The sequence below is a fragment of the Podarcis erhardii genome (assembly GCF_964252035.2).
Source record: "Podarcis erhardii genome assembly, chromosome: 12".
Taxonomy (NCBI): Eukaryota; Metazoa; Chordata; class Lepidosauria; order Squamata; family Lacertidae; genus Podarcis; species Podarcis erhardii.
The window spans coordinates 41,555,590-41,564,129 of record NC_138513.1 but is presented as its reverse complement, the minus strand read 5'-3'; the positions used below and the strand labels follow the sequence as shown (position 1 = coordinate 41,564,129).

General features: G+C 39.3%; 1 long non-coding RNA gene across 1 annotated transcript in view; it reads left to right on the top strand.

The window, feature by feature from the left end:
- The first annotated feature begins 1,280 nt into the window (after window positions 1-1,280).
- Window positions 1,281-8,540, top strand: part of LOC309325847 — a 262,622-nt gene continuing 255,362 nt past the window's right edge. Inside the window, exon 1 of the long non-coding RNA XR_014150069.1 lies at window positions 1,281-1,372. This is a non-coding gene — a long non-coding RNA (uncharacterized lncRNA). The remainder of the gene's footprint in view (window positions 1,373-8,540) is intronic.

Sequence of the window (8,540 nt, the reverse complement as noted above, 5' to 3'; positions counted from 1 at the left end):
AGCTTTTCGCTTGGCCTCAAAAAGCCTTCCTTTCCTTATCAAAGTAAGGTACGCTCTCTTTTTCAATAGAAAGAAGAAAAGGATGCGAAGTCTGTGCTAAGTTACAGCCACTGGAATAGTTTCACAGACCTCAGTGGAGTTAAGAATACAGCTGCCGGTTACACAATGTCAGTATGAGTCCTACTGATTTCTGTTCCTGAATGCAGGTAAACGCTCTCCATGTAAAAAGCAATTCAGCTGCATATGTTTAGTGAGAAACATTGATTTGCCTGCGCTCTCAATGGGATGATATATGAGCCAACATGAAAGTCAATAACAGAAGCCAAACGTATGAACTTGAGATAAGCAACAGAGGGAAAAGAAAATCAATCTTAACCAGGCTGCCATTGCAAAGAAATGTTCATATTAAGGAAGGATCGAAAAGTTACAAACGGCACTTCACTAGCGTAACTGAGACCAATTACGTCCCTGGACTATCATGGTACTGATATTGATAGGGTTCTATAGAAGATTTAGGATAATCATAGAGAGAGCATGAAAACAAAAGTCATATTGCATGTCAGAAACAATGACTGTGGTCCAACCAGATGGATTGTTTATAGAAGTATACTCACATTGCCCCCCACACCATCAGAGTGATTCCTACCCTTTTTGAAGAGTGAGACCGGGTTATGTTATGTGTTCTAATGGAACACCTGCTCCTTAAAATATTGCCCCCCAAAATATTGCCCTTCTCCATTTTGGTATTCAACCAGTAAATATCCGGCATGTTCACATGCATTTCAGGATTGGTACTCTGAAATTCGGAAACTATTCTGTCAGTAAAAATCTGACTTACGTGGGTGTAGGTTGTGTTTTTAACACTTTACCCTTGACATCCTGGAATTCTTTAGCTGTTGTGTGTGCAAAAATGTGATGTTTGCTGTCTCTCTGACGCCCCCAGCCACAGTTATAACCCAATCTTTTCTTTTTAATCACATGTCTTCAGTTTGATGTGATATATTTCCTTTTATGTTCAACCTGTATTGTGGGTTTCCTGATGGCCAACGAAATAGATACATTTAGTTACACAGAAGAACTGATAGCACAACTATTAGATACTTCCTCCTTTTCAACAGCATTATTTATTTATTTATTTATTTATACCCTCCCTTTTTCCCTGATAGGGATTCAATGTGTCTTACAGAAAAATAAAACATCTAAAAACATGGGGGGGGGGGGACAAGAAAAAAACACACAATTAAATATTGATAGAATTAAATATTACGTAAATATACGGTGAAGACGGGAGTGCCTGGCATGCTCTGGTCCATGGGGTCACGAAGAGTCGGACACGACTAAATGACTAAACAACAACAACAACAAATATACAGTATATGTATGTGTGTGTGTGTAAAATTGTGTAGTATCTGTCTGTCTAAGGAGACAGTGGAAGAGTGTGCCTTCAGGGGTGAAGTCAAACTTTTGTTTTTTCCCCAATTTTTTTTTATTGATTTTCTCAAAATTATAAACACACTAACAAAAAACAAAAACAAACATAAATCATAACCTTATTTAAACTAATATTATTAACATTGTTGAGTGACTTCCTCGTATCCCCCTAGTTGAATTTCAATGCATATCGTTTTAACAGTTTTCCAAATCAAAATTCTTATAAACTTAACTTATTCTCTTGACATCATTCTATCTTCCCAACTCATCATTAAACATGTTAACTCATCACATAACTTATTTAAATCCTAAGCCTAACTGGTAATTGCAAGCTTTTTCCAATTAATGTATTTAACTAAATAATGATTAAATTTCGTCCATTTTTCCTGGTACTCCTCCTCGTTCTGGTCACGGACTCTTCCGGTCAGGTCAGCTAGCTCCGAAAAATCCATCATCTTCACCTGCCATTCTCCCACAGTTGGTATTTCTTGCATTTTCCACTTTTTAGCTAGTAAAATTTGAGCAGCAGTTGTGGCATGCAAAAATAATTTAACATCTTTTTTGGGCAATTCCAAACCTGTTATTACAAGAAGAAAGGCCTCTGGTTTCTTAATAAATGTATATCTCAATATTTTTTTCAATTCATTATAAATCGTTTCCCAGAAGTCTTTCACCTTGGGGCAGGTCCACCACATGTGATAAAAAGTTCCTTCTTTTTCTTTACATCTCCAACATAAATTATCACAGTTATGATAAATCTTTGCTAGATTAACAGGAGTCAAATAGCATCTATACATCATTTTCATTATATTTTCCTTTAACATTGTGCATGCAGTGAACTTAACCCCTTTCTTCCACAATCTTTCCCAATCCTCAAACATTATGTTATGTCATACATCTCTTGCCCAATCTATCATCACTGATTTAACTTGTTCATCCTTTGTATGTCACTCCAACAGTAACTTATACATTTTAGACATATTTTTAACTTTAGTATCCAACAACTCCGTCTCCAACTTAGATTTTTCAGAAGCAAAACTGTTTTTCTTATCTAATTTATACAATTCATTAATTTGGTAATAATGTAACCAATTTAACTTATCTTTAACTTGATCAAATGGTTTTAGCTTGTATCCTTCTTTATCCTCCAATAATAAATCTGAATATCTGAACCATTTGGTATCCATATTTAACTTTTTCTGGGCCTTTGCCTCCACTGGTGAAAGCCATCTGGGCGTCTTCCTTTCTAAAAGATCTTTATATTTTATCCAAACATTGTACAACGATTTCCACATTACATTATTTTTAAATGCATTATGGGCCTTTACCTTATCATACCATAAATATGCATGCCATTCAAACACATTGTCGAATCCCTCCAAATCTAATACATCAGTATCTTCTAGTTGTATCCACTCTTTAATCCAGCAAAGCACTGCTACTTCAAAATAGATTTTCAAATCTGGCAGGGAAAGTCCCCTCTTTCTTTAGAATCCGTAAGTAATTTACATTTAATTCTGGGTTTTTCCCCCTGCCAGATAAATATAGATAAAGCTTTCTGCCATTCTTTAAAACATTTCACATTGTCTATAATTGGGAGGGCTTGAAACAAAAAAAGCATATTTGGCAACACATTCATCTTAACCTCTGAAATCCGGCTCATTAATGACAATTTTAAATTTGACCGTATCTCCAAATCTCTCTTGATTTCATTCCATAATTTCTCATAATTATCTTTGTACAAGTCCAGATTTTCCCCAGACAGATTCATGGGGTGAAGTCAAACTTTTGGAGACTTGTGGCTGTAGAGACTGATGCAGAAGTGACATGTTTTGTTGCAGCTGGGGCAGATGGAGGTGTCTGGCTATGCTGATGCATGCATACCATGACATCTCTTCTTTCTGCACTCCTCCCAGCAGTCATTCCTTGCCTGGTTCCTGCTGTGGATACGTGACCTGAAGAGAGAGAGAGAGAGAGAATCTCTATCAAAAACATACAGTGAATTACAATAAAAACAGCATGGCATCAGCCCATTCATTAAAAGCAGTCAGTTCCCCAAAGCCTGTTGGAAGAAGACCGTCTTCACTGGCAGAAGGACAGCAAGGAGGGAGCCAGTCTAGCCTTTCTAGGGAGGGAGTTTGAAAGTGTGGGAACAGCCACTGAGAAGGCCCTGTTCTGCATTCCCACCAAGCGTTCCCGTGAAGGTGCTGGGACTGAGAGAAAGGAGTTCCCCAAAGATCTCAAAACACAGGCAGGTTTGTTTGAGGGAATACGGTCTTTCAGGTAGCTTGGACCTAAGCCATGTTGGCCTTATAGGTCATAACCAGCACTTTGAATTGTGCCCCAAAGCAGACTGACAGCCAGAGAGGCTGCTGTGACAAGGGAGTCATATAAACAGTCCCAGTTAAGAATCTGGCTGCAGCTCTTTGAGCCGGTTGAAGTTTCTGAACACTTTTCAAAGGCAGCCCCCATTACATTGCAGTAATCCAAATGATCATACCTAATGCATCAGCTCTTTGAGATAAATACGAGCTCTTAAAAATGAAATATATGAAACCTAAAGCACAGTGGGATTCTTGCAAGAAGACTCTTATCCCAAGAGGTTTGAGTTTTCTAAAAGAACAAGGCATGTTTCCATTAAATGAGGAATTTAAAAATAAGTGGATGGCAATTTTCAACAAATGATTGGCCATCTGTCATGGATGCTTTAGTTGAGATTCCTGCATTCCAGGGGGTTGGACTAGATGACCCCCGGGTCCCCCAACTTTACAATTCTATAATCAGCTTAAAAAATATAAAGGGGACTAAAGAGATTAAGAAAGAACTTAAAAGAAAAATGGATAATATAATAGCAGATCTGATCAACCATGTGAGCTCATCAAGGAGTCATATAATAATTAACCAGAATGAAAGGCCTACAATTTAAAAAAATCCAGAGGGATATTAGAGATGATTAAGAGGGTAAAGTTTATAGCTGGAAGAAAAATAAATTAGAGACTCATAAGTTAGCAACTTTCAAAAAACAGTTGGAAACAAACCATGAGGTAGATACTGATAATAGTTTCCCCCTCTAATATTAGGGATGTTTCCACCTATGACTCATCTTGTCATAACAGAACAAAACAATAGAACACTGACATGCGAAAATCTTAAAAACCATTTCATTTTAATGTATAGTTGAACTACATGCATTACACTGGTCAACAACAAATTTGTTGTCTGCATTTTTTCAGCTGATTTAGGATGAATCTGATGCACTGTATCCAAAAATCACATTGGTTTTGCTCAATCAGGTCAAGTTTTTGAGCTATGGCCACATGTCTTTTTTTACGTTTTTGTTCACATGTACGCTTGTGTGGAGCATTTTAGAAGAAGTTGGTGGGGGTTAAATGCCTTGTCAAATAATTGTTTTGATTGGAAATGATTATTTTAATGACAAGAAGTATTCAGGTCTGACAAGAAGTATTCAGGTCTGATTATGTCGAAAAGGGATCAGTTTGAAGTCATAAAACCTTGAAATCTTGGTCCAGCAAAGCATAAAGTTGGGGGATCAAAACTAAGTTAATGGGGCAGCTGCCCCACAAAGTATCCTGATCTTCAAACAGCACGTTGTCCTGTAGCTCATTGTGATGAAATTCCAGTGCCTATCTTCGGAGAACTTCCTGACATTAGTGATGAAGATGCCTCCAGTGTTGAAGGACATGAAGAAGAAGTGGTTCTTGAAGATGATGCTCCACATCCATTTTCCCAAAAGGAGTTGAATGATCTAGTTCGCGACCTCAGCTAGTCAAAGAACTCTGCCGAACTGTTGGCATCCAGATTGAAGGAAAAAAACCTCCTCTCTGACAGTGCTCGCATCAGCTTCTTCCGCAACAGGCACCAAGAGTACCTCCGTTTTTTCTCGGAAGAGGAGGAGTTGGTGTACTGTGCAGATATTGCGCAACTTCTGCTCAAGCTTGGAGTGCCACAGTACGAACCCAAAGATTGGAGACTGTTCATTGACAGCAGCAAGCGATCACTGAAATGTGTTCTGCTACACAACGGCAACCAGTTTGCCTCTATACCCCTGGCTCACTCGACTACACTGAAGGAGAACTATGAAGCGGTGAAGTATGTGCTGGAGAAAATTGGTTATGATCAGCATAAGTGGTTTCTTTGTGTGGACCTGAAGATGGTGAACTTTTTGTTGGGACAACAGTCTGGCTTCGCCAAATACCCATGTTTTCTGTGCATGTGGGATAGTAGGGACCGTGCTCAGCATTACATGAAGAAGGACTGGACTGTGTGGGAGGAATTGGTTCCTTGCAGAGAAAGGAATGTCATCAATGACCCTCTGGTGGACAGAGACAGAATACTCTTCCCACTGCTGCACATCAAGCTCGGCTTAATCAAGCAGTTCACCAAGGCTCTGGACAAGGATGGTGACTGCTTCACTTACTTGTGCCAGGCTTTTCCAGGATTGACCATGGAGAAGTTGAAAGCTGGCATCTTTGACGGTCCTCAGATCCGTCAGCTCATCAGAGATCCAGAGTTCGGAAACTCAATGAACGAAGTGGAACTGCAAGCGTGGAAGGCATTTGTTCTGGTAGTGAAGAACTTTCTTGGCAACAATAAGGCCAGAAACTGTGCAGAACTTGTCAACAACATGCTGACTGCTTTCAGAAACCTGGGCTGCGACATGAGTGTCAAGATGCACTACCTATTTTCACATATGGACCAGTTTCCTGAGAACCTGGGTTCAATGAGTGATGAGCAGGGGGAGAGATTCCATCAGGACAGGAAAGAGATCGAGACCAGGTATTAGGGTCACTGGGATGCAGTCATGATGGCTGACTACTGTTGGACTCTGAAGAGAGACCTCCCTGCCGCTGAGCATTCCAGGAGTTCCAAGAAACAGAAGTTTAAGCCCTGAAGTTTGAAAAAACGGTGAAGCAACATGCAATTTACGTGTACTTACCTTTATCAATGCCCACCATTCAGTTTACAGAAAACCTGACCTGATGGAGAGAAACGGATGCCATTTCCTGATTCAGCAGTGCAAAAATACCCCAAATCAGTTGTAGAAATCTAGACAACATTCAAAAAGTAAAAAAGTGTTGCCCAGTGTTATTTAGGAAAGTGCAGAGATCCAGTTTTTCTCAAGGGTGCCAATGGACTGAGTTATACAGCTGCAAATAAAACAAATTGTGACACTAGACGGCCACAGTGAGCTACAGCAAATTTAAAACATTTTTCAAAAATTTTTTAAAAAGGATTTTCACAGTGTTTTTAACATGCGCGTAGATTCCACCAGTGTTGCAACTTTTTGATTCCTTTCTATTTTATCACCTTTGTAAATGTTTGAAAACCAACAAACCATTTATTTCTACTATGGAAAGGGGTGGGGTTGAATCCCACCAGCAAAACAGTGACAGTTTGAAAGCTTGCAAGGTTTTTAGCTGGGGCAATCAGAATAAGATCCACTATTTGACTCAAAACCCTAAAATGTATTTTATATAATTGACTTTTTACTTCTATTCTTTGTATATCATATTGCTGTTTTATTGTTATGGCCGATGGCTGACGCAAATAAAGATTCCTTCATTCAGTGACAGTCCGAAAGTGGCCCCTAAACATATTGGATATATTTATTGCCATCGGTTACACACAGTTATGGAATGTTGTTTATAATTTTTAATCTCGTCTCATGGCTTCTCTAAAGAAGAGCTCTATGCTTGTTGAAATGAGTCATGCTGGTTCTGAGTTTTACAACAATACGATTCGATTTTCGGGGGACGGGAAGTTTTGAACCTGTATTTTTGGAACAGAAGCAAGTGGAAACCTTTCTTTTTTAACTCGGATTTTAAATGTAGGAATGAAATGTTCTCTCGTGAAGAACTTCTGCAGCGCAGGCATACTATTTTCAGCCCCTTCGTGCTGCAGGAAGAATCTGTTCATTAATTCCATTTCTCCACCACTCAATAAGGTTTCATTGTGATGACTGGCTGAGGCCACAGGAGAATGCAGCCCCTCTCCTTGGGTCTTTGCTAAATGGGAGCAGGCACACAATGGAGTTTCAGGGACGTTGTTGTCGCAAAAGGGAGCTGGGAAATCAATATGTGGCAGTCGCTTCAAAATTGGCAGCCCCTCTGCGTTCCCCTCTAGCTTTTCCCAGTATCAGGACTGAAAGAGAGTCTGAGCCCAATTCAGGTACACCAGCATCACTTTCAAATCCAGGGCCAGTGTGACAAAATGGTTAGAGTGTTCTACCTGGAAAATCTGAGTTCAAATCCCCACCCAGCTATGAAGCTTACTGGGGGACCTTCAGCCTGAAGTTTTGAAGACCACCGTTTTTAAAAACATTCTGTTGGCAATCTTAGAAGCCAAAACCCAGGTTTAGGGCACTGACACTTTTGTGGGCGAACCACAGCAGAGATTTAAAACTGCAAAACATGGAGGAAATAAAGGCAGGCAAATATAGGCTGTGAAACCTTTAAAATGTGAATTCCAATGTCTCCTACTTTAATAGCTGTTGTGCTAGGTTGCCTAGCACAAAGGCAGACCACACATTTGCTAAGTTATAAAATGGTTTACTTACAAAACTCTTCAAAGGTTAGATTCATGTGCTTTTTCCATATGGCAGTCCCCCAAAATTGCACAGGCAGTAAAACGTTGCTTGGTTACAAAATGATAAAAGTTCCTAAACCATAGGAAAACATTAGTTTCAGACTCCGTTCTTATCTGGAACAAAAGCCCATGCAGCTGGAGGGAGCAGTTCAGAGCTTCTCAGACACTGAATTCACATGTAGACTGAGTACAACAGAAGACTTGGTTGCCCATTTTCTCCCAAGGTGAGGAAGTGACATCGGCTAAGTTTGGCAGGGCAGCTTACCAGTACTTTATGGCATTAACCCTTTCATGTATTAATTAGACTCAAGCATGCTGATTATATCAGGCTGGTTACTCTACACATTCTTTTCTTTTCTTTTTGTACATAATTTTATTAAGTTTTCTGTTTACAATTTAAAATACTCATTTTACATCCTTAAGATATCAATGCCTCCCCTTCTTCTCTTTCCATAGTTCATTTTGCATATCATAAATCCCTGCATATTTTACAAAAACATTCA